The sequence below is a fragment of the Rhopalosiphum maidis genome, chromosome 3 (assembly GCF_003676215.2).
Source record: "Rhopalosiphum maidis isolate BTI-1 chromosome 3, ASM367621v3, whole genome shotgun sequence".
In the NCBI taxonomy this organism is placed as follows: Eukaryota; Metazoa; Arthropoda; class Insecta; order Hemiptera; family Aphididae; genus Rhopalosiphum; species Rhopalosiphum maidis.
Window position 1 is genome coordinate 6,344,047 of NC_040879.1, and position 27,950 is coordinate 6,371,996.

Consider the following 27,950-nt stretch of genomic DNA (forward strand, 5'->3'; position numbering starts at 1 on the left):
TGAGCCCAAATTAATTCGATTGGATTATACTTACAGTGGTATGGTGGAAGACGGATTACCTCATGACCCATTTCAATTGCAATGTCATCCAGCTCATATTTTTTTCCACGTGGTAATAGGTTTTTAACTTTTTGTCGAAGTTCAGGTAATGTTTCCAATGGATGGAACTCGATATTTTTTTCATTTAACCAGTGTTGTACTTCGGCTTTTCTCTAATTACTTTTAGGATATTTGTCTCTGAGGATTGAATGGTAAGGTGCATTATCCATGACTATAACTGATGGCTCTTCAAGATTTTTTAGGAGTTGAATAAACCACTCTTTGAACACTTCACCATCTGATTATGATAATCCGTGGTATTTCCGGTATTGCTTCGAAATACCAATTTTGACCCTTCTATAAACCCGTAGCGAGCACATCCTGCATGGCATACAATAAGTCGGCCTCCTTTACCCGTCGGCACCTTCAGACCACCTGAATTATTTTCATTTTGCCAAATAAGGGTCCGTGAATGGTTTTGGTTTACCCACGTTTCGTCGAGATAAACCACTGGCCGATCGTCTTTATTTTCTCGCAGCGTACACGTTTGTCGTAAAAATTTACACCGAAGTGCGACGATATCGTTCCTCTCCATTAAAAACATACGACCATCATTACATCTTTTGTACGTAAATTTTAAATTTTTTAGGAGCCTTTGCATTGATCGAACGCACCCAGTGTAATTTGTTTTTTTTTTTACGACATTTAATATTAACTAAGCCGTTGGGTACTCACACCGGTCGTAAAACTCGTGGACAGTTCTCCTCACAACATCGGAATCGAAATCATCCAGCTCTGAAACAGTTTTTGCGCGTTTATACCCTTTACGTGGAGAAACAAACGTAGGATTCGCACTTGGTGTTTCTGGATTAATATTATTTTTTCCTTCAGCACAAATCCGTCTTACAGTACGATAACCCACACCACAAGCTTCGGCAGTAACAACTTGCGCATTTTTAAAAAAATCAGCAGTTAAATCTGACTTCTTTGATAATTGTTTTAAAAATAAATACACACTATAAACAATTTTTTTACTCTGACTGTGAGTATCTGAATCAGAAAACGACATTTTTAAATGGATTACACGGTAACGCAGGAGAAAAAACAGTGTAAAAAAATAGTTGTTTACGAGTGCACAGTACACAACATACAGAAAGATAAACACGAGTGCCATAGAACGTGTTTGTATTATGTGCATTACTGTATTCCCTACCACAATACATTCTGCAGCTGCCCTCCAGGCATTCCAGAAGATCCGCTAAGGGTTCACAAAAAAAACCAGTCTACTATAATGTATGGAATACACATTACGCGCAGATGCGTGGCACTACAACTGCCGGCGCCGGGCAGGTTAGGAGGTGGTATAGGTTGAGAACCAATGGCTAACAGGTAGGGAAGCCGGAACGGGTCGCGGTACAAATTGGCCACTTTTCATGTCGCTGACTATATATGGAGACATGCCGTGATTAGGAAAGGACGATATGCTGTCATAGACGGTATAAATGAGCTGATCCAGTGATAACCTAATTGGATACCTAGAGTAGTGGCCTATTCCGGTGGCGTGATATTGTTGTAGTTGGACTTTGTATTAGTAGGCTTTCCGTAAACGCGTGGGTTTACTACAATATGATAACCGCAAATTATTTGATACATTAGAGAAAAAAGCAAAGAAATTGGATAAACTGGTTGGAAAATGGGATAGTAGAAGGTTGCAAGCTATTGAAAGTCAATTAAACTGTAGTATGGGACAAGCAATATTTAAAACAATGGAATTGGAAGAAGACCTTTTTGATTTCGATAAGAAGCTAATAGAAAATAATAAATTTTATTTCCAAATGGTATGTATAACTCCATTAATAATATTAAAATACTTATTTATTATCGATAGCATGTACTAGAATTAACTAGACTGTTAGGTATAAACATAAAACAAATTTTAATTGTTCAACGTCAGTTCCGTAGTGATCGTCGTCCGTTGCACACGTGCTTATCGCTGTTCATTAGTGCTATCCAACGCTCATTTCCATTCGGAATTTCACCGAGTGTTTGAACGTATGCTTCAAACGACTAAAACATTAATTAATAATCTATTTATTCTACATTATTACGTAACGCTACTACAGTTCAGTTGCGTTGCGTTCCTATCTTAAGGCCGTCGCCCGACGGTCTAATTACCTTAATTACCCATCGCTATCGCCACAATGCCTACTACGTCGACCTCTGTCAAAAACAAAAATAATTCCAACACACCGTCACTATCAAATCAAAACAAAAATAAAGCAATCCAAAATAATTCGAATAATTCGAATATAAACAACAACTCAAATACGTCGCTGCCAAATGCCGCCGAAAAAAACGGCTGGATTACTAAAACGACAAAAAGAATGCATTCAAGCTCTTCGTACACAACCTCAGATCCACCGTTGTCACCCCAAGAGAGCCGGCATGCCAATAAAAAACTATTCTCGTCAAGAAATCGCTACGAAGTATTCAGTTCAATGGAACAGTCACCCAACCCCCCTGCCGATGACGCACAGACTTCACTTACAGAACCTGTAGCAAATACAATTATTAAACATATTATACCTCCCCCTATTTTCATAAAATGCGTCGACAATTTTCCGGGCGTGTGCACAAAACTGATTGACCTGATTGGTGTTGATAATTTCCACTGCAAATCATCAGCCGACCGATTAAAAATTCAAACAGCAAATCCTGAGTCGTATAGAGCTCTTGTTCAATTTCTAAGAAAAGAAAATGCAGAATTCCACACTTACCAACTTCAGGAGGATAAACCAATTCGAGTGGTAATTCGTAACATACACCCAACCACACCTTGTGAGCTAATAAAAGAAGAGCTAGTCGTGCGATTATTCGAGGTCAGACAAGTAACACCAGTCCTTCACAGACTCAACAAAAACCCGTTACCTCTCTTCTTCGTAGACTTAGAACCCACGACTCACTCAAACGAAATTTTCCAACTCACTTCCTTACTTCACACTAAAATTATTGTTGAAGAACCTTACAAACCCAAATCAATCTCTCAATGTGCGAACTGCCAGGATTACGGACATACCAAGGCTTACTGTGGGTACACACCTCGCTGCGTACGCTGCGGTAAGGACCATCATTCATCTTCTTGCCCAAATTCACATGATGAACCCCCCAAATGTGCTCTTTGTCAAGAAAATCATCCTGCGAGCTACATGGGATGCGCAGTCTACAAAAATCTCCAACGTCGTAAGAACCCAAATACTATAAATAATAACAAAAATTTAACTCTAAAAACTAATTATAATCTTAAATCTAAAAATGTACAAGATAGTCACCCACCAAACTCCTCCATGCACCTTCCTGCTCAACCATTAACTTATGCTGATGCAACTTCCGGCCTATCCTCCAAACCTGCTCCACCTCCTCAAGATCCAGTCACACCCCCCTCAGCCACCGATATAAATACTCTGTTGACAAGTTTCATAAGTGAATTCAAAACTCTTTTAAATCCATTAATTTCTCTACTTACAAAAGTAATCACCAGCCTTTTAGATAAAAAAAATGAATAACTCAATCACAAACAATTCCCTCTTAATTTTACTATTCAACGCTAATGGTCTCAAAAACCACATAAATGAGCTCCAATCTGTTTTATACAATAGTCGTATTGACATTGCACTGATAACAGAAACCCACTTCACTAAGTACTCTAAATTTCCCAGGATTTCATCTAATAAAAACAAACCATCCAGATAATACGGCACATGGCGGAGTAGCCTTACTAATCAAAACCTCCTTATTTTTTCAACCTCTCCCTGAATATAGCCATGATTATATTCAATCTTGCTTCATCCAAATTAAATTGAATAACATCCCAATCACCATAGGTGCTCTATAATCCCCACCTCGTCACAATATTACCAGAGCTATACTTAATGACTTTTTTGGTTCAATTAAAAACAACTTCATTATCGGGGGCGATTACAATGCCAAGCACCAAAGTTGGGGCTGTCGTGTTAATAACCCTCGTGGTATTATTTTACACAGCTTTTCCAACGAAAAAAATTTTAATATCCTCTCACCACCTGGACCTACTTATTGGCCTACTTCACTCAAAAAAAAACCTGACATTCTTGATATTTTTACCACCAAGATACCCAACAACATACATTTCTGTACCAAAAACATTCTCGATTTAAACTCTGATCATTCATCGGTTCTCCAAACTATTTCAGCCACGCCATTAGCACGTATTAATCCACCCAAATTATTCTCATCCATTACGGATCACATCAAATTTCATGATACAGTAAATAAAAATATTAAACTAAATATCAGGTTGAAATCTAATCTCGATATTGACAAAGCAGTCACCAATTTCACTACTCTAATTCAATCGGCAGCGTGGACCGCCCTAAAACCTGTTAACACTGTTAATTCAAACAATATAATAAACTCTAATTTTAATTACCCAATAATACCAGAAGAAATTCGTTGTTTAATTGTGGAAAAACGTAGAGCGAGAGCAAGATACCACCTCTCTCGTCTTCCTTCACACAAATCCGCCTATAACAAACTTGCTAATTCCTTGAAAAAAATCCTTACAAAACATAAAGCCAATGCTTTCGAGCAAAAATTGCACAACCTATGTGTTGCTAACGGTTCCCTTTGGAGAGAAACTAATACAAATACAAATTTCCCTCAACTCCTCTTAAAAAAGTAGACAATACATTAGCTATTAGTGACGCAGAAAAAGCAGAAGTATTCAAAACGCATTTATCAAATAATTTTCAACCTCACGCTGATATTCTAGACCCTCAACACATAGATAATGTTAGAAAATATTTAGACTCTCCGTTACCTAATGGACCTCCCGTGAAATACACCACACCAAACGAGATTAAAAATATAATTTTAAAACAATCGAATAAAAAATCTCCCGCTTTTGACCTTATAACAGCAGAGGTTGTAAAATGTTTACCTAAAAAGGCAATAGTCCTTTTGACCTATATTTTTAATGCAATATTTCGTATATCTTACTTCCCACTTATGTGGAAATTTTCACACATTGTCATGTTTGCAAAGCCAAACAAACCTCCAGATGCTCCAAACTCATATAGACCAATAAGCCTCTTACCATTTTTTTCAAAAATTTGCGAAAGGCTTATTCTTCATCGATTATCCCCACATGTTATCTTAAATAACATTCTTCCTTCATCTCAATTCGGATTTCGCGCGAAACACAACACAATCCATCAAGTACACCGCCTGGTTGATTCTATATCAACCTCGCTGGAACGTAAACAATATTGTTCCTGTGTATTTTTAGATATCTCACAGGCATTCGATCGGGTTTGGCACGATGGCTTACTTTATAAACTTCGCAATTTTCTTCCACCTTCCCTGTTTCTCCTAACTAAATCCTACCTTACCGATCGATACTTTCAAATCCGCATTGGAACCTGTACTTCACAAATGGCTATGATAAATGCAGGCGTACCCCAAGGTGGTATCCTATCTCCATTATTGTTTAACATCTATGCCTCTGATCAACCCGTCACTGAAAACACCATTGTTGCTGATTACGCTGATGACAAAGCTTTAATTTCAATTCATGAAAATCCCCTAATAGCCTCTGATAATTTACAAACTCATCTTAATCTTATTTCATCTTGGTACACCAAGTGGAGAATAAAACTGAATCACGCCAAGTCAATACATACCACCTTCACCTTGAAACATGGCCTCTGTCCTCCAGTTTCATTGGATAACATACCTATACCCGCTTCCGATTCAGTAAAATATTTAGGCCTTATCTTAGATAAAAGATTGACCTGGAATCCACACATCAGATCCAAAAGACTAATTCTAAACTCTCGTTCTCGTATGCTCAAAACTTTGTTATCAAAAAATAAATGCTCAAGCCTAAAAAATAAACTACTAATTTACAAAACATTTTTAAAACCAATCTGGACTTATGGTCTTCAACTTTGGGGTGCGGCAAAGAAATCGAATCTTAATAAAATTCAATCTCATCAGAATATCACTCTACGTCAAATCACTAACGCTCCACCATACATTTCTAATTTAACACTCCACAACAATCTACATGTCAAAACAATTGAAGAGGAAGCGGTTATATATTACAAGCGATTCTTCTCACGTCTGGCAAACCATATCAACCCTCTAATTAGGAACCTAAATACCCTATCACTTCCCGATAATCCTCGCCGTCGACTGAAAAGGAGATGGTGCAGAGATCGTTTACTATAATCATTAATCACTCCCTCTCTCTCACTCACTCTCTCAAAAAAAAAAAAAATTTAATTAAAAAATAAAAATACTATTCCTTCCTCCCAAATCTTCCATCACGCAAAGAGTCACCAGTGAGTGACTTCTTAATTCACGCTAATCATGTTTCTGTTTGTCACTCTTCACTTATACTTATTATGCTATAAAGTATAGATTGTATAATTATTATAAAAAAAAAAAAAAAAAAAAATTGTTCAACGATAAATTATTATGTGGTTTTTTGTTTCATGGTATTGAACAAAAAAATAAAATTTAATTGGAAAACATCTACAAACAAAGATTTAATAAAATGGAATCATGTAAAAGAGATATCAATTTTACACGAAAGATCATTTTTGATAGAAATTAAGTAAACCTTAATACGATAGAATTAATTACTCTTAACATATTAGTTACAAAGAAAAACAAAGAATGATACTGATATACAACGCTTTACACCAAAATTTGCATACAAAGGAAAGATTTCCACAAAAAATTTAAAGTTAAAGATTTGTTGACTTTATGTAATAGTGGACTTAATATATCATGATTTTTACAGATCACTAAGTTTTGAATTATTTTTACTATTAAGGTTTTCTATTGTTTTTAGATTATAAACAGCTTATAAATATTTTGAAGTTAGTAAGTAATTTATTATTTTTTTTATATTTTAAAGATACATATAGTATTATGCATGTAATATTAAATATTTAATATTAAATAAATATTAATAAATATTTTTGCCTGGCCAAATAAAATTGCTGGGATATTGCATTGAGATTAGAAAATTCACATTCACAATCCCATGATTGAATAATTAACATATAAAATTTTATAGCAATGTCTTTTTGCTGTCTGGGATATAATTTCATAAATCTTTTCATACAATTTTCATAATATCACCTCAAAATCGTAACTCGAATACATTGCAACGTCATCTAATAATCATGCTATTTTAATTTTATAAAATTTCCTAACTTATTATACCAAACCACGTTGAACTATTAACTAAATGATAACTTTTACAAAAATTAGCCTATCTTCTTCTACATCCCTTGCACACAGTTCTGAAATTGTACATTCCATACCACATATAGCCACCTTTCTTCTAGTGATTTTTTCAAAATAATGTATAATACAGACCATTAAAATAAATCAGACTTAGTGATAATTATTATTAACGAAGATGAAATTAAATGTCGGATCTGCTACATCCGAAATTGGCGTTACGATTATCTTCAACAATATTCAAATTTTTACAATCGTAAAAAATATCTAATGAATCCAAAAATATATTTTTCTAATTTTATGCTTAAATTATATTTAGTTACTACATTACTTTCTTTTATTTTATACCTAAACTAAAATATCTTAAAAATTAAATTGTATCAATAATCATTACTAACAGATTTTCTTTCAAAAAATCGTGTCAACTATCGTATATAATTTCATAAAACTTTTCATACAGCTAGCGTAATAACATCTCAAAATCGTAACTCGAATACATTGCAACGGAATCTAATAACTATACTATTGAATTTTATAAAAATTTCTACTTAGTATACCAAACCACATTGAACTATTTACTAAATGATAACTTTTACAAACATCAGCCTTTCTCCTTCTACATCCCATGCACGGATCTGAAATAGTCAATCTATATATACCCTCAAATCTTTCCTCTAGATGCATCTATAGTGTTTATCTGGGTATTTTATGCCCGGAATTCGGCGTACAACACACTAGATTTAAAAAAAATGTTAATATTTAATAATTGGGGCGATTGCGTCTCTGTCTTTTATGTTCCTAAGATTTAATTGAAATTTAGATATGAAAATTATTTTTTTTTTCATTTACTAAATTCTAGAAATTGTGAATCCAATACGTAAGAATTGTTGAAGGGACATGTTGATTGATTTTTTGTATTAATTGGACATCCAGAAATTGTATGAATTGTGTTTTTTTGAACAAATGTCCATAATCAAGTTGAGAAAATACTGGATTTCTAATTCAAATTATTTTATACTTGTTGCGATTGCGACTTTGGCTTTTAGTGTTCCTAAGATTTGATTGACTTTTAGATATAAAAATAATTATTTTATAAGAAGGGCAAAATATATAAATAATCCAAAAACACGAGGCGATGAGTAATATTATTATCATGTAACATATTTATTATTTTCAATATATTAACATAGTTATAATCTTTTTTGTTAGTTAATATTTTATAAAATCATAGTATTAATTCATTATCTCATTTGTTTTTTTAAATATATTTTATATAATGTCATTATATTAATTATTTTGTTAATTTTATATGAATATGTCATATCAATGTTTATATAAGCCAATGAAATTAAATAGTTTCAAACAAATTACATAACAACTTGCAATCTCAAAAAATATATTTTAGTTTTATTTATATATATTTTTTTAGTTTAGAAATATTTGATTTTTATTGTACTATTTCTTAATATTTTTTAATTATTGTATTTAAGGATAGTGCTTACAATTTTAGACATGGAAAACTACAGTTAGACGCCCATTTTTCATTAATGCAGATTTCGATATGGCTATTATTAATTCTTGCTTGGAGTGTTATCTGGACTGTAAAAATTTAAATATTCCTGTTAAAGTTAGAATGGATGTGTTAGAACTTTGACTAAGATTAGTAGATAACTTAGTAAATGTAGGAAAAGTCAATACTCACAAAAGGCTACCTTAATGAAAATGTATGAGATAAATACAAATCTTGAAAAGATAGACCCTTCTATGAAACAAAAACTGACCATATAGGTCATTTTCTAGCATTTGACGACTCAATGAAGCAACTAGGTGTATATTTACAAATTGTGAAGGGAAAAGACATGTGTATTTTTTGAAATATAAGGTACATTTTTTTTTTTTTTGTAGTAAAAAACAAAATTGTTTCAGTATCATAATAAATAAAAATTTTCATTTTTAATATAAATAATATTTTCATTAAACATTTTTTGTATATAAATATATTTTTTTTTATGATAAAATATAATATATTATATTATATATTTTATATCTCTGTTACTTTTGATTTTAAACAATTGTTTTTGTTTTTATAAATGCAATATTACTACGAGAAAAATAATTATGTTTTAAATACATAGTTGTTTCTTGTTTTTTTTTTTTTTTTTTTGTTAAAAAGAATGTATTATATTACTCTTTTTTCAATATTATTCAGTTAAACTTCATTTTAAAAAATTGTTCAAGTTTTATTTTTAATTTTTTTTATAAGAGATCATAAAAATGTTATTTTATTAATAATTTATAAATGCTATTGTTATTTTTTTTTTTGTTATAATGAAAAAACTGTTATTATATTTTGTATTTTATATACCTATTTGAATTGCTCAATTACATTTTATTTCTAAACTTAACAATTTTATTGTAATATAATATTTTTCCACAGTTGTGATGTCCATTGTAATGAACAACCTTCCCATTTTGCCCAAAATGAGTAAATGTGCATCAACTTTTTTTATTAGGTTTACAATATCCTAAAAACTAAATTTCTTGATTTCAATATCTTTTTTTTTTTTTACCATATCATAATTTGGGACTGAAAAGATTAAGTAGGAACACTAGAAACGAAATTTAATTTATAAAATAATTTTGTTTTTATTGTAGTTTAATTCTCACAGTAATTTTTATTTAACCATAATAGACGTATACAGATATTGTCATACAGAAATAATCTTTTAAGATTTTATTTCATGATAATTATAATTTTATTAATCAAGTCGTGATTTTTTTTAACAGAATAAGTTCTGTTAAAATATATGTAATACGATCCACTAATATATAAAAATCAAAATTTACAAACATTCAATCATTCTATGTAATATTTGAATAGAAAATTAATTATATATACACTTAGTATTTAATTTTAAATTAAATATATCATGAAATATTCTAATATATTTCCACCTAATTACAAATTGTACAGCACTTTTTTTTATCACCTTATGCACATAAATGCATAAGGTATGAGTGTTAAAATTACTAAATCACTGTAATTAAATTATTATTATTATTATTAATTGTCCACTTAACTGACTACTGAAGTACTTTACTACATACTTGTTTGTACAAAAAAAATTTTCTATACTGGTCACAAAATATGGACCGTGGTTATTTATAACAAATTATGTTTATAATTATTTTTCACCACAAAAGATTGAACTTACAAACCACTATGTAACAACAGTGGCTCCATTAACATACAAACAAAAACACAAAGAACTTACAGATCACAATGTCATGTCAGAGGTTCTTATTGTGTACATACATGTCAATTTTGAACTCTATGATCAAAAACATACAAAATAATAAAGCATAACACCAATTCTATTCATCTTATTGATGTGTGAATGTATTACTTAAATAAACACGAGATCTATCGATCTATCTTGTAAATTAACAATTTTTTCTCAAAGTTTTCAGTTTTGTCCAAGTAAATACATCTGTAATAGCAATTCTTGTACTAATTCAAATAGGATAGTAAGAACCTTCTATACAACAGTTAAAAGTGGATATTCAACACAAAATCGATATAAATAATAATTTTGTGTATTATAAATATATTTTGACTTCATATTAGGTAAGTATATGATGAATGATTAGTTAAAACAAATTCTAAGTGTATAACAATCAATTTTCAATTAAATAAACAATGTTAACATTTCAAAACTCAATACAAATTTAAAGCTTTTGTATGACAGATAAAACAGATTATTTGACTAACATGCTTATTAACAAATTGAAGTTATCTTATCATTATAAGGTTTTATAATTTAAACTTGTAATTATTATTTTTATATGACTAACTACTTTTAAGATGGTATTAAAAACAACTAACTCGTCTAAGTAAATACATGTTTTGTCATAGACTCTCATCAGTTATATATTTTAACATTCTTATTAAAAAAAAAAAGAAGCAAATTGGGACAAATATTTTAAGGACGAATTCATTAATTGAAATATTAATAATGATTTGTTAACTTACTGGTGGTTCAAAATTACTCCTAAGTCATAACTTTAATGGCTAATATCCAAAAATAAGTTGTTAGAACTTTTCACATGTCATAGCTTATTAATTATATACAATTTCAATTTATTAATTGTATTTACTGATAATTGGGCGATCAATGTTAGGGCATAAGTATGTGATAATAAATATTCATTAACAAAATTCAAAAATAATTTAAGAAAACAAGTATGCAATATGTAAAAAAATTTATAACTAAGTCCTTCATTAATATTTTTAGGCCAATGACTATCATGTAACAAATTATTATAATTTAAAAAAGAATCCCAGCATTTTTTAAAAATGCAAATGCTATTAGTTAATTAAACAAACAACAACACTATTCAGTAAATATTTAAATGATATTATCTCTCTAACAAATATGTAGATTTTTAAATATTATGTTTAATCAACTATGAATTAAAATTATGAGAACTTACTGCAAAACTATTGGTATACATATGAACATAAAAAGATAATAAGAATTGTATTATATAATAATGCAATATATTTTATAAACTGAACATCATACTTTTATTTAATTTATGTATCTATAGTGATGTATGTATATATTACGTATATATATTTTACGATTTTTCATATCAATATTATTTACACTGAAGGTAATATGCAGCATTATTATGATAAAAATAATATATTGACAAATCATTATTTCGTATTATCTATTTATTAAACGATGACCAAGTACATTTCAAAAAACTACCGTCGCAGCAGAGCTATGTTGATCCTAATCAGAGTTCGAAGACGACACAATATTTTATTAGAATTGTTTTAATCTTTAAATATTTGTGAAAAATAAAACAAGCGTGATATTTAAAAAAAGGTCTATTCCACATAATAGGATTTAACTATTGGGATCAATTAACTTTTCGATTTTGCAATTAAGATATTGTTTTTTTAATAATGTAAATAGTATAGTCAACAATTTAGATTTATGTTTAAATTTAAGATTAAATAAGAAATAAAATACTCCATTCATTTTAGTTAATGTAAATATTCAATATAGTTATAATAGATTAAATTATTTGTTAGACTGTAGGTTTAGTAATCACGGAGATATTAAAAATGAAAAATAAATATTTTACCATTTTTCATATCAATATTATTTACACTAAAGGTAATATATAACATTTTTATGATGAATATAATTTATTGACAAATCATTATTTTGTATAATCTACTAAGCTATTGATAACTTGATAGTTAAGTTGAAAATTGAAGATACTGAGCACACTAGAACCATGTGTTTATTATATTTAAAGATTAAATACTATTTTTTTTTTATAAGGTTAAACATCAGCACATTGTATAGAAATAATTATATCTACACTTAGTTACAATATAGTTATTTTAAGAACAAAAGCACTACAAATATAATAATATTTTTATCCCAACTAGATAATTAGAATATTGAAAATACTAAATATACATCAAATGTCATGAAACCTAGTCAATGTTAACTACAGTATATTTTTAAATTTTTTTCTGTTCAGCCATCCGTATGTTTTATTGATTTAAATTTCTTTGAATTGAAACACAAATTTAAAAAAATATTTAGGTATTTTATGGTAATTGATAGATATTATTATGTATAAAATATATAGTAGTAGTATAGAGGGATAAATATTTAGTATTAATATAAAATTGTCAAATAATACCTACATCAAAACATGTATGTGATATTGATTTTCAATATAAAATAAGAAATTTTAAGTGAACACATTAAGTAAACAGAAGGTTTTCAATTAATACTAAAATATATTTCATATAATATTTAGGTGTTTAATGATATCAGGTAAATAGTCACTAATCATTAAAAGTTAAATAATGTAATTATTACAATTAATATTTACCATATTTTGTTATGTTGTACATTAAAAGGCAAAATATTTTTTAACATAAATTTAACACAATGTCTGAATTTATTTTTATCATTTTGTTATGCAACCTGAAGTACTAAGCATCTATAAATTTGTTAAAAAATCATATTTTATATGAAAATATTATTAATTTTCTGGTACCTATTAATTTATTTTATTTAATAATTTTTTCAAAAACTGACACTATTCAAAACGGTAATTACAAATTTTTATCAGATTTTCTTACTAATTGATTCTTGGGATATCATCAGAGTATAGTTTAATTTAAAAAAATATACTTTTTATTTATTATGATTTAATTGTTGTTAATGGATTAGACCATACATAATTAGTTACTAGTTACTACAATTAATTATTTTACCGTATAATACAGCCATTTCATCTTCTGGTATGGTTGATTAAATGAGTAGTTTTCTTCCATCTCCTTGATAACTTTGTCATTATACCTTGGATACCTTAGATTTACTGACTATTTTATTATGTCTTATTATTTATTATGTAATGTACATTTGTAGTAATATTTTATATTTTAATAATGGATTACAGTCTTGTAAAGTATTTGAGTAAATGTATTTAAAGACTTTTATTGTACTTAGAATACTTTTTAAATGCATTTCGAATAAAGTATTTAGAAAGTATTTTAACTATGGTCTTGGACATATTTGTATTTGAAAATCAAATACTTTTATTTAAATACTTTACCGATTTTTTTTTTTCAATAAATGATTATTTAATATATTTTTTCTAGTCAGAAATCAAAATATCGTTGAATTGTAATACTGGTGTGTTGTCGTGATGACTACAACTAAAACCTCTATAACTAAATGTGATGAGAAGATGAATGAGACTTAATGTGAGTCCATACAGTTATGTTTACCATGGAGTACATTCAACAAACATTTCAAAGTACTAAAAATAATTGACGATACATTTTCTTACATAAAGTATTATGTAAAATATTTACATTGTGTTGATCCAAAAACTTTATCCGCAGTCACCAGGTTAACATCAAATTTAAAGAAACATTTAGCTGTAAGTATTAACATAATTTATTACTAATTAGTAATTAAATAATTATATTATAAACTTAGTTTTATCGATGTATTTAATATTTTTATACTGATAATATTAATTTGCTGAAGATTATAGTAATATAGTATTTAAAAAGTATCTAAACATAAGTAATACTCTGATCATATAAATATTTAATATAGTGGTATTCAGTACTATTTACAGATAAATTATGTGCTATGTTGCACTAGGTACAATCAATACAATTTGTAATTTTTTATTGGGTACCTACTATTTAATAACCACCAATTACACCAAATGATACATTCTTTAAATAATGCTCCCTCATATTTTAACATTTTAGTTATAAATGTTTTGCTTAATTTATTTATTTAATTTTATTTTTACATTCACTTTGTTGTAATTTTACTACTGTTACATAATATATTATTTTATGTTAATTTCATGTATATTTACAAAATTGCAAATTGACATTAATATTATAAATAAAATAAAATAAAAATATTTACTAAATTAATTATTTGTTAATAATTTACTATTATTAAATAGAGTTAGCATAAATCGATTTTTGATAATATTGGGAATGAAACCATTGGAAAAAATACTGTTTTTAAAGATGACAATATTATAAAACAAGATGCTAATTTACCATCACTAAATAAAAAATCTAAATTGATGTCTGGACAACTAAGATTAAAAGAATGTAGTTTACAAAAAAAATCAACGGATAATAAAAATAAAAGCAACAAAACTAAAATAACACAATGTAAGTTTTTAAAATATGTTATGATATTTTATTTTTAATTATTTGAACATTAACATAAATGTTAAATATCATAATTTTTTTCCTTAGCTATCTTGGATACAATGATTCAGAAGTTGATATTAAATCAATGTTTACCATATTCCTTAGACGAATCAGATGGTTTTAAATTATTATTTCAAGAAGGTTACACAACATTTAAAGTTATTAACCGTCCTACATTAATGAAAAGATTTGATAGTAATGTAGTTAATATATTGAAAAATTTAAAAAAAGAAATGAATGTTGTAAATCATGTAACAATGACAGCTGATTGTTGGTCGATATTCAAGAGGTATGTATGTGCCTATTTATTGATGGACATTTTTAATATATTTTTTTTTGTATATTTATCATTTAAATTAAATTGTATTTGAATTAGGTTAATAACTTAGTTATTTGCATTGTATATAACAATTATCTAGGTCCTATATTGGTATAACTGGGCATTGGATCAATCTATGCACGTTAGAAAGAGGCAATAGACATATTATATTAAATGAGTATGATATGATATGTTAATTTATTTTCAGATCCTATACTGGTATTACTGATCAATGGATTAACAACTATTGGGTGAGAATATCTTGCTTATTAGCAATTAAACGCCTAGAATTAAAACACACATATGATGTATTAGCTAAAACAATGGAAGCTGTTTACACAGAATTTGATATTAATAATAAAATTTCATATACTACCACTGACAATGGGTCAAATTTTGAGAAAAGTTTCAAGTGAGTAATCTGTATATATATTACACATCTATGATATATTTATTATTTACATATCCATTTTTATTTCCATTTTGCTTTATTTTAGGGTTTACAGTAACAAAAATTATTCTTCAACAGAATCCGATTTGAATACATTTGTGAATAAAGTTATAGAAATGTCTAATGAGGAAGAAAATATTGTAGGTGTTAATACTAATACTGAAGTAGATGATATATCAGAAGGAGTAGCCATTTTACCAATTAATGATGTTTTACTCTTGGGTGAAAATTTTACTGAAAATAATGAATTTGAATATTTATAGTTTACCAAAATACCATCGCTGTGCTGCACATACCCTCAACTTAGTAGCCACAAAAGTAAATTTTAATTTATAAAATAAATATTAATTAGATTAAAATTTTATGTCTATTACATATTTTCATAGGATTCTGAAACTGCATTACTCTCTTATCAATATAAAAAACAAAGTCAATTAACTTTTGCAAAAATGAATGATATTTTCAATAAGCAAAACCATTCTACCCAAGTTGCTGACAAAATTGTTTAGGCGTTTACCTCAAAACACCAAATGTTACTCGGTGGAATTCTTTATATGACAGTCTGAAATTTCTTCTTAACTGTTTTAAGTATTTCTAAATTTAATACTATGCGTGACAAAATTAAAGTCTCAAGAATTAAAAAAAGCGATTCTTATTTTATTGAAGAGTATTGTACGGCTATGGAGCCTTTAGCTATTTCACTTGATATCTTTCAGGTATGGTTTAAAATGTTGAAAAAATTATGTAATTTATAAACAAAAAATTGTGAAAACTTAAATTTATCACCAAATATTATCATTTTCCAGCTAATATTGCAATACCAGCATTGTCGCTAATATTCAATATACATATAATTTATATTTTCAGGGTGAACATAATATGTACTTTGGATATTTATTGCCCACTATAACTGAACTAATGTTAAAATTTGAAAAACTTGAAAACAGTCACATGTGTTATTGTCAGCCTTTAATAACTTCTCGCCGTGAAGGAGTAATAAAAGATTTGGAGAACTTTTAAATGATGAATTCCTTATAATTGCAGTGACATCACATTCATTTTTTAAAACTGCGTGGATAGCTAATGAATACAAGAAAAATACAGCAGTCACTCTTTTGTGTGTTGTTGTTATGTTGGCTCATGCAAATAAATAAATCATTAGGTGAATGTTTTAACAGTTCCATAAGTGAAAATGATGTTGATAGTGAAAGTGATAACAATGATAACACCTCATTCTTTTCTTAGACACAAAAAAAACCGGAAAACATTTTGGCAAACTTCATAAAAAGAAATCCAACAAAGAAACTGGAAACTCTTAATTTGACTCCTGCATTGAAGAAAGTTTTTATTAAGTATAATACTTCACTACCTCTAGTGTGCTCTAGTTGAGCGAGTGTTTAGTATTGGTGGAGCTATTTTATCAAAAAAAGGGGAAAAATTAGCAATGAACACTTCGAAAAAACCATGTAACTTAAATACAACAACATGTTTTGGAAATGATTTTTTTTTAATTGCTCTGTATTACTAATTAGGTACCTACTAACCCATTATTACAGAATTTCTATAATATAAAAAGTTTTATTTATTTTTATTTTTAGTATACAATTAAGTAAGTGATATAAGTAAGTATGTAACATGATAATTTTAAATTAGTTATTAAAGTATTAATTTGGCAAATTTGTTTAATAGTATAAGATTTCTCTTAAGTTTAATTTTTGAATTAACCTAATTTATATAAATGTAGTTTTATAATCATTTAACATTAATATTTTATTATGGCACAAATATGAAACATTATATTAATATATCAAATACAATAATGGATAATACCTAGTTCGAGTAGCTCGTAAGTTGTAGGATAATATAACAATTAGCAATATAACACTACAGTAGGTGTCAGGTGGCACGTACCTACTACCTAGGCTAGTAGTTAGTACCAGAACCTATCTAAAATTGCACATAAACTATTAACTATATAATAATATATATTACATAAAGTTTGAATGAGTATGATCTCAATGATCAAATTTTAAGTTAAAATATTAGAGAAAAAATATTGAACCCAAGTTAAGATAAGTATTTATGTTTAAATACTTTCTAAGTATTTGTATTTGTTCTTGAATACTTTTTGAAAGAAGTACTTTAAATACTGTTTAAATACTTTTTAAGTTGATGTATTTGTATCTTTATTTAAATACAAATTAAAAGTAGGTATCTTTTTTCAAGATTGATGGATTATTACTATTATAACTATACAGTATACCTACTATACCTATTGTTTATTCTGATATTTATTATTCTATACAAGATTTGTTATTTGTTTTCTTAAAGCGTTTATTGATTATATTTTTTTTTTTTTTAGTAAATTAGAAATAAATTGTTTATTTATACTTAATACTTATCTTTATTTTGTTATCAAAATAATATAGTATTAAAATGATTGATATTAAATAATTTTTATTAATAATATATTAAATTAGTTTATTTTTTAATTTACTTGTGCTTCTATTTTAAATAGTTTTGTTTTTATTTTTATAATACCATGTTTTCTGTAAAGACAGATCCACAATACTACTTACCTCTATGTTTAAATATAAATTAGTACCTAGTTTAAGAAAGAAGTAAAAAAAATGGGAATAGTTTAATGCAACGTCAATGCAAATAAATATTATTTACCATTCAATAGTTTAAATAATAATTTTTACAAAAATTGTGGTTAAAAGTTAATCATTTTACAAATAGTTCTACCTCGTATATTTAACGGAAATACCACATACCTAGATTACTGGTAGAGCAATATCATGTATTTCAATTAAATTGTGAAAAAAAAAATGAATGGTTTATTTATATATATAACGTTAAAAAAAAATATAAGTTGTTTTAAAATGCATACATAAAGAATATATTCAATGTGTAGGTCTCTCCTGAAAAGTACCAAAACCATGGTTGTGAGGTAAGTATTGTCATTAGTGCGAAAAAATTGACTTGCAATTATTTTGTTTTGTGAATTCTTTAAAAATAATTATAGGTATATCTATTTAATAATTAAAATGTAAAAAAAAAATTATCATATTATTAATATTATTAATTTCAAAAATGAAGGAGTTATGCCGAAAAAGTAATTGTCATTAGCTTGAAACTATTACGAATTACGGATGCGTAAACATTATTTAACAAAAATCCAAAAAATCTTACCGTCAGTTCGTCTTCGTTCAGGGTTTTGCAAATATCGAAACAATCCGGGTCTCGCCGTGGATAAACGCGAATACGTGTAATTAAAAAAAATTAATCGTCTGTCATGCGTGTTTAATAAAACAGTTAATATAAAACGTACAAACAGTTTATTAAAGTCTAAACACGTGGACAGAAAGCGTCGGTCACCACTCAAGCCCAGATTGACTGACAAAGTGAAGGCGTTTGGCTGTGTAGTGTGTAGCATCGTTCGTGGCGCGGCGTATCGTTGACAGTCGGTGGGTCAACTCCGGAGGGGGTGACTGCGATGGTCATTGGCTAGGCGGTCGAACACAGTGTTGCCAGGTTAGGCGATTTTTTACCAATCGGGCTATCTTTAAGTGTCTTTCGTACCTTTTCAAGTGTTTCTACCAATTCATCTGATTGCAACTATCTAGGTGACTTTAATGGTGACACCTTAGATCATATACCACGGATGAAGCTATATTTTCGATATTTGAAGCACATATAGGCAATAAGGCTCTCCTTGACATTCATCATCTGCGCATGCGCAAGTATACTTGTTGTACTCATTATAATGTTTTTACCTAATCTAATCTTTTTTTTTTCTCATGGTACCGATATATGGGGTGGAACAGACCTCTCGGTCACTTCACCCCCACATACCATCGTTTATTGGAAAGCAAAAACCAATTAACAAATATTTTACACAGTATAAAAAAAAGAAACAATACCTTAGCGGAATGTTAATACAAAATAATTGGTGGCCTCTAACTACCCTGTTTTGGACTTCGGTCTACATTGTTCATAAACTTAACTATGGCAAAAAAGGAAAACTAGTTAATTGATTGATTATTTTGGCGTCTCCGTTCTTCCTCCTCTTTCTTCTTCAGCATCTCGTGTACAAAAGTCGCTCCTATAGCCAAAAAATCTTCACTTTGAAGCATGTATTTGATAAAGTTGGACGGCGTTATGGTGGTCGCATATAGTGTGTTCACCCTGGACCGTTTGCTCTCCCAGGCATCGCAAACAGAGTGTGATCGGCGTCATCACAGGGTGGCCACAGTACCAGCATTCTGAGGAGTTGAACTTCCCAAATCTTTTTAGGTAGGCGCCGAAGCATCCGTGTCCACTGAGAGCCTGTGTTAAGTGGAAGTTTACGGTCCCGTGTTTCCTCTTCACCTAAGTCTCTAGATCTCCGATTAGGGAGTACGTCCATCTGCCCTTGGAGCTGTCGTCCCATCTGTTTTGCCAAGCTATCAGCGTGTCTTCGGCGTGTTGGATTTTTGTGTTACCTCTGAGTTCATACATGTTTCTTCTTTCGTTAGCCATGAGGTCCAGTGGGGCAATGCATGTGATGACTCTTGCGGCATCGCTGGATACCGTGCAGTATGCCGAAGCTACCCTCAGGCAGATCCTTCTTTGTATTTTCAGCAGCGTAGTCCAACCTGTCTTACTCATATCCTGTGCCCATATCGGGATAGAGTGCACTACATTGCTGAGTAACTTCCTCTTCCGCGATTTCGCAGCGCTTATATTGGGCATTATTTTAGACAAATTTTGGACGAATTTGCCAGCTTTTGCCGCAACTGCTTTCGCATGAGCTGACAACGACCACTTGCTGTCCAGTTGCAGCCCGAGGTATTTTAAGCTCTCGCGTGTGGTCACTTGGTGACCATCGATAGTGATGCGCATGTCGTTGTTCGTTCTGGTGTTCGTGATAATCATCGCTTCACATTTGTGGAGTGCGAGTTTCAATCCTGCATTGTCAAGCCAGTCCTTGACTCTGCTGGCTGAGATGGTCAACAGTTGTTCCAGCTGGATGCTGTCCCTGGCTTCGGCCACAAGCGCGACGTCGTCCGCAAATGCGAGGAACTTGACCCCAGTGGGGAGTATAGTCCTCAGGAGCCCATCGTACAATATGTTCTACAAGGTAGGACCGATCCTTGTGGGACTCCGCACGTGACTTCGATCTCTGTGGTACCCTCATTGCCTGCTTCGATTATTAGTCTGCGGTTGTCCAGGTAACTGATGATCATTTGTTGCAGGTAATCAGGAACGTCTTTCTCATGTACTGCCTTCATAATTGCATCCAAAGGGGCAGAGTTGAAGGCGTTTTTGATGTCCATCGTGAGTATACCTACTTTTGCCCTTGTTGTCTTGATGGTAGCCCTCAATGCGTTCAGGGCGTCCATTGTTGATCGGCCCTTACGGAAATCGAATTGCATATCGTCCAGGCCTCCTGTATCCTCTAAATGGCGCCGCAGACGAGTGTCCAGGATTTTCTCGAACAGCTTTCCCAGGCAGTCTAGTAGGCATAGGGGCCTGTAGGAAGATGGTTCGCTAAGGGGTTTGTCGCCTTTTCGTAGGAGTACTAGTCTGGCTATCTTCCATTTATGCGGGAAAATCTCCTCCGCCAGACAGAGTTGTAGACGCTGAGTAATACGTTGGGGTTGAGGGCAACGATTACTTTCACCACTTCGTTCGGGATACCGTCGATTCCTGGTGCTATCTTGTTCCTCAGCCGGCTTGCTGCGGATTTTAGCTCTGTGAGGCCTATTCTCCAATGGGCTTCGTCCAGCAACGGGTTACGGTACCCAGAGATGGTCTCCCTTCTTGAGTGCTGTGGAAATAATCCGTTGACGATATACTATATGCGTCCTGTGGCGTTGAGTTCCGGAATGGGGGGCGGTCTCGACAACTTACCCATGACTAGTTTGTATGGTAGTCCCCAAGTGTCGTATTCTACAAGGTCACAGAGCTTCCTCCAAGCGTCTTCCTTCGCCCTCTTTATAGCGTGCACTAGGCTCCTCCTCGCTGCCTTCGCGTTCTCCTCTTCAGCTGTACTATTTCTGGGTCCGGCCCGTTTCATCTTTCTTTGGAAGACCCTGCGCAGATGGTTGGCCGTTTTTCGGAGTATGCCGATTTCAGGGGTCCACCAGTGAACTGATTTTCTAGCTCTCTTGCCGGCTGGAGTAACAGTACGACAGGCGTGTATTGCTTCTGTGAGGGCCAGCGCACTTTCTTCGGCTTCGTTACAGGATGTAACTTGGTTAAATCGTTCGGTAATGAGTGCTGATTCCAGCATTTTGAAATCTATTTTCGGGAATCTAGAATTGTGTGCTTCATTTTTTGCAGTGCCAAGATGTACATCGAAGACTATGTATAAATGGTCACTGAGCCACTCTTCGTCTGACACTCTCCATCCTGATACCTGGCGAGCTAAGTTGGGAGTTGCTAAAGTCAGATCTAATATACTCCCTTTGTTGAAAGTGCTGCTATTGCCCTTGTTACAGATAGCCAGCCCTAAGGCGTTTATCAAGTCGGCCAGAGCTTCTCCTCGCTGTTCACTTCTCGGCGATCCCCAGTCTGTATGTTTAAAGTTGAAGTCGCCTGTTATGATAGCCTCGCTTCGCTCGCTTCTTATGCTGTACTCTAGTCTGGTTAGGAAGTCCAAATATTCCGGGAACGTGGAGTTGGGTAACCAGTATTACGAATAGAGTGTTATTCCATGCGCTGAGACCTTTGATTCTAGTAGTTGGACCTCCACTAACGACGCCAGCCTCGCGTCGTCTGTCCTTTTTTCCTGCGTTTGCCTGATCTTCCAGGACACCGGGGGTCGATCGTTCCCCCTGTGGGAGCTGTTTGCTGACTGCTAGCAGGTTCGCTCGCCCTGCGACCCCCATCCCGTCGAGGACAGGTGTTGCTCTGTGTGCACCGGCCCAAATCGGTTGACCTGGGCCGGGTTGGGACCGCTTGGTAAGACCTAGTTAAAGGCCCGCAAGCCCCCCCACCGCGGCAAGGTGGGTCCCGTCGGGGGAGGACCTAACCTAACCGAATGCGCAGACAATGAATATCAAGGAGAGACTCGTCGCTAATATGTGCTTCAAATTGTTTACACAGGTGAGATAGGCCATGGCTCCATCCATAGTATAATATGATCTAATGACACAGAAACACATTTTGATAGTGATAGTGATCATTCAAATAGTGATAGTGAAAATAATAATAACTTTGATAACGCTGAGTATGTTAATGTTGGTGTTTGCTTTCTGAGTCAAATAATTTAAGTAACCCGTAATATAACATTATTTGTTTGCCCAATCATTTAACTTGTTGCGCACATACGCTGAATTTAATAGCTACTACCGATATTGGAAAAATTAACGATAAAAATTATTTAAAAATGTCATAAATATAAATTTATGAATCGAAAAGTTATTAAAATGAGTGATGGTTGAAGCTATTAAACGTTATCAATAGTTTTTATTCATGTATGAAATACGCAAATAAATCTATTTTAAATAACATTTAGTATAAAAAGAGATGAAAACAGAAATAGCATTAAAAAATATTCACAACAATTATTTAGCCAGCCATACTTAATAAAAAATACGTATGGCGTCATAATTTCGTTGCCACCACTATACTCAGTACACAGTGCACTTTATTGCGTGAATATTACAATTCTCAGTTAAAACTCAACTAAATAATTTTTAGGTTTAGACCTATTTAACAATTTAAGGTTTAGAATTATATCTTAGTCATTCTATTTCTAATGCTGTGCGCAATAAGCGTAAATTAAAATATTATTATTATTATTATTTTCTAATATTATTATCGACTTATTATTTATTACATTATTAAAATTGTGCGTTCATCGGCGATCGCATGTCTGGGGTTTCGTGCGTATGGTCAGTCACAGAAAACGGCACCGGCCACGTGGTAATAATAGCGAAGGTTGAGAGCAATACGTGAGATCCGAACAATTTTTCGACTTTATAGAAAAATAACCATTGTAACACACTGCAGGCGACGACCCATTTCAATATATATTTCTTGCAGTTGGTGTTATTTCTAAAACGACCCGACAGTCGCCAATTCTTACGGGCTCGTGCGATACTGTATATAAAACATCAAAAGCAACAATAACACCTAAAATGCAATACGTATAAAACCCATGGTACAAATACCGCTCACAAAAAAGACACGTTCTATAAGCAGAAACTATATACAATGGTCGATTTATTTTACTTATCGCTGTATAGGGTAGAATAAAGGAACGAGAAACACAAAGAAGATCTTGCAGTGCAGGTGTGTCGTCTAAAAAATATATATATTGTACATGGTATAGGGGATGCAGCTGTCCGGCTTTCTGACGCCGTACTGCGTTGCTTTTGTTCAAAACATGTCTGTCGAAATAATATTTCGGTATGTCGTAGAATAAATATTGATAAGTAGGACCTACCTACCATTTTAAAAGGTTTCCATAAGAACGCACGTCGTGCGATGTGAACCGTAGAAAAAATCATTGTCACCATCGTCCGAGTCTATAAATCTTTATATTGTAAAAGGTAAAATACAAAAGTGTCATTTGTAGGTACGTTATTATTGTTGTACTTGGCGGGTCTACATAACATCGGGCGCCAAGATTCTGTCGGTATACTGCACCGTACAATACATAATATATATGAAGTGTTTCTATACTTACCCACTGGAATAAAAGGACTGTTTTTATATTACTGTAGTAGTGATATTGTAATATGGTAGATACTTATATTAGTATCTATAAAACTTAAAGTATCTACCTACGTCTACGTAATAAATTTGACAAAATAATTAAATTAGCAAATTAATTATTAGGTAATATTTTAATGACTAAATAATTTATAATTGTAGTATAGGAATATTTATGGTTTAATTTTAGTTATTTTCTTCTATGATTCAAACAAATCCAAAAATTAATATAGAGTTTTATTTATTATATTAATTTATATAAATGTTTGGCTTACATATATTGTTACAGATGTAAATTTAATCTTTGATTTTTTTTTTCAGCCCGAAGGTTGGTTTACAACTCCAATTGTAATTCGATCACAAACTAAATCACAATTATTTCTAGATAATGTAAGTATTCAGTGTATAAGATCTTAATTCTGATATTTATAAATAAAATCTTAAAAAAGTCAATCTTAATACTTAAATATTGTGTCTTTTCCAGGGTTCTTTGTCGTCTACCTATATATATTATATATAGGTGCATTTACTTAACGATCACAGTTAAATGGTCATATCATTGACAAAATGAAATCGTATTTTCGCCAGATGATATTATTTAAGTGTGGAGACACCTTTATCTAAACATATTTATAGTATACTATAATGCATATATTTTGTACTATAATAAATTGTTATATTCTGGAACTCGAAATTCTTTTGTAGCTTTAATATAAAACTCTTGGAATTGGGTCATCCCAGCAGTAGGTTAGGTCAGCAAGGGAACGCAGATGTCTGTAATACATATAGATACATTTAATATACCTTTTTTCAGATTGAACAAACGACGCCGCAAGAACTGTTTTCGTATTGCCACTGCAACGTTGCCATATTTTATATGACTATAACGTAACGAGGGACAGACCGCATTGAAATCGTTACTATCGTCCAGCTCATTGTTGTTTCATCCATAGAAATCATACACTATGCACAACATTACAACAAGTATTTTTCAGGAAAAAAAAATCGTTTCGATTATATTGTTCGTAGTCGTAATACGTAGTTCCTACAAAATAGGCTGTTTGCATCCTATATATGCGCAAGGCGACGAGTAAACTAAATAACATACGGTACAGGTAAAATTAGAAACCGTTATTGTATCATTTGCCAAAGAGCCAAAAATAAGAAGTTATCTCCTCCTGAACATACATGTTTTATGAATTGGAAAAGAGGCACTACTAGCATGGAAGCTGATGCCATTGCTGATGGGTTTAAACAAACCTTATGCAAATTAGTCCATCAGGAAATATATAACATATGGGGCTGGTTCACAAATTTCAGAAATATAATATCAGGTGCACTAGGTTTAGTTATTATAGGTGAAATGATCATAACATTCATAAAGACGGGACTAAATGTAACACTATTATATAACACATTTGGGTGAAGCATCAAATTAATCGGTGGGTTATTCTCAAACGTAACTCACCACTTAATGCACAATAAACATAAACAACAATGCAACTCTAAAAATTCCGAATATGAATTAATAGGAACAGAAACACAAAATAAAAAAACTGAAGCACCACTAATTCCATAACGTAAAAGACTCTTAGTATATAAAAAAAAATTATAATAAAAAAAATGTACTGAATTTAAGCTATTAACAATTAAATCAATGTAAGCTGTAAAAAAAAAATGTGTTAATATATATATATATCATAATCTAAAAAAAAAAGTTAATGATTATTTGTACAACTATTAATTTCAAAAAAAAAAAAATAGAAAAATAACCTAATTTAAGTTAGTACTAGTTAAAATAAGAAATGCATTATTGCACTATAAAAATTCATTATCCAAGAATTAAACTAATTTAAGTTAACTTAAGTCAAAAAAAGATATGATTGTGCATTATTGCATTATAAAAAAAAAAAATTGTAAAAATAACCTAATTCTTAAGTTAATATAAGTTAGAACAACACATGCTTATGCATTATTGCATATATATAAAAAAAAGATATTCATACTCATAAATCAAATCTAAATAATACAAAAATTAACAAATAAACTAATAAAATACAAAACAAAAAAGCCCAAAATTAGGCAGAATTCTATAACCATAAAATTAACCGTAGGTACTCAGAAAGGAAATATATGTATACTCATAGATAAATAATATAAGGCTATTTTGAATAAATTAATTTCAAGACAAATATAACTATAGTCAATAAGTTAATATCATGTAAAATTTAGAAATTAAGCAAAAAAATATAAATCACAATATGTAAACATATACAACTATGTCAAAACTTAATAAAAATGTAAAGCAATATCATTACAATCCATCAGTTAAAATATTTAAACTTAAAGATAAAACATTAATATTAACACGAATTGAGCAATAATAGAATGGGAATGGAAGAAAACTCAAACCATAGTCCTGCACCCATACTATTCCTATATTATATGTAAATGCTCGAATCATAGTATGATAGAACCCTCAAATTTTGAATAAAAAGAAAATTAAAACATTACCCATTCGCATTATATTCAAACTTTTGAACTTTGAACTTTAAACTTTTTTTCTCTTCTCTAACATCTCACTTAATGTATCACACTGACACTCACTCATGAGTGGTGTTGTGAGGGCACAACACAAAAAGCGTATGGTGGATGTAATAATATGCTCATACATCATAATTTATTGTATATTTTTTTATTTCATTAAATAAATAACGATAAAGTTGTCGCACGCAGATAGCCGTCTATAAAAACCAATAATCCCTATTGATCACTGATGAAAGAGACGATTTACACATTGTTTGGTCACGTAGGAACTCACACGTTATTGCGATAATATGGCGCAAAGCATGTGATCTAATTCGTGTACCGCCAGAGACAAGGGGAGGTCCAAGGCTCTCGGTCGTTGGGGAGAAAGCCGATTTCTCTAAGGACGCGGAGGCCTTTGTAGGAGCCGCCTGCAACACTGGCAGGCTTGACCACGTCATTCTCTCTTTCCAGTGCAGGCGCACCATTAGTATCAGTAACATCTCTTAAGAGTGCATGAGCACCAAACACTTTAACAATACACTCTCAAGAGTGCAGGAGCACCATACACACCCATCACACCGGAGACTGACTGCAAGCGACAATTGGACCATTTTCACTCAAACGAAATACTTCAGTGTTGTTTTTTTATTTGGATCCATGTGATTAACCTATTCCAGTTTTGTTAAGACAACTACAGGTTAACGAGTTCAACAGCGAATAAGGTAAGGTGCATGAGGATTATTTTATTTGCGTTGATTTGTGTAAATCTGCTTTTCTACATTTAATTACTACAGTGTATTTAATCATATTCTCGA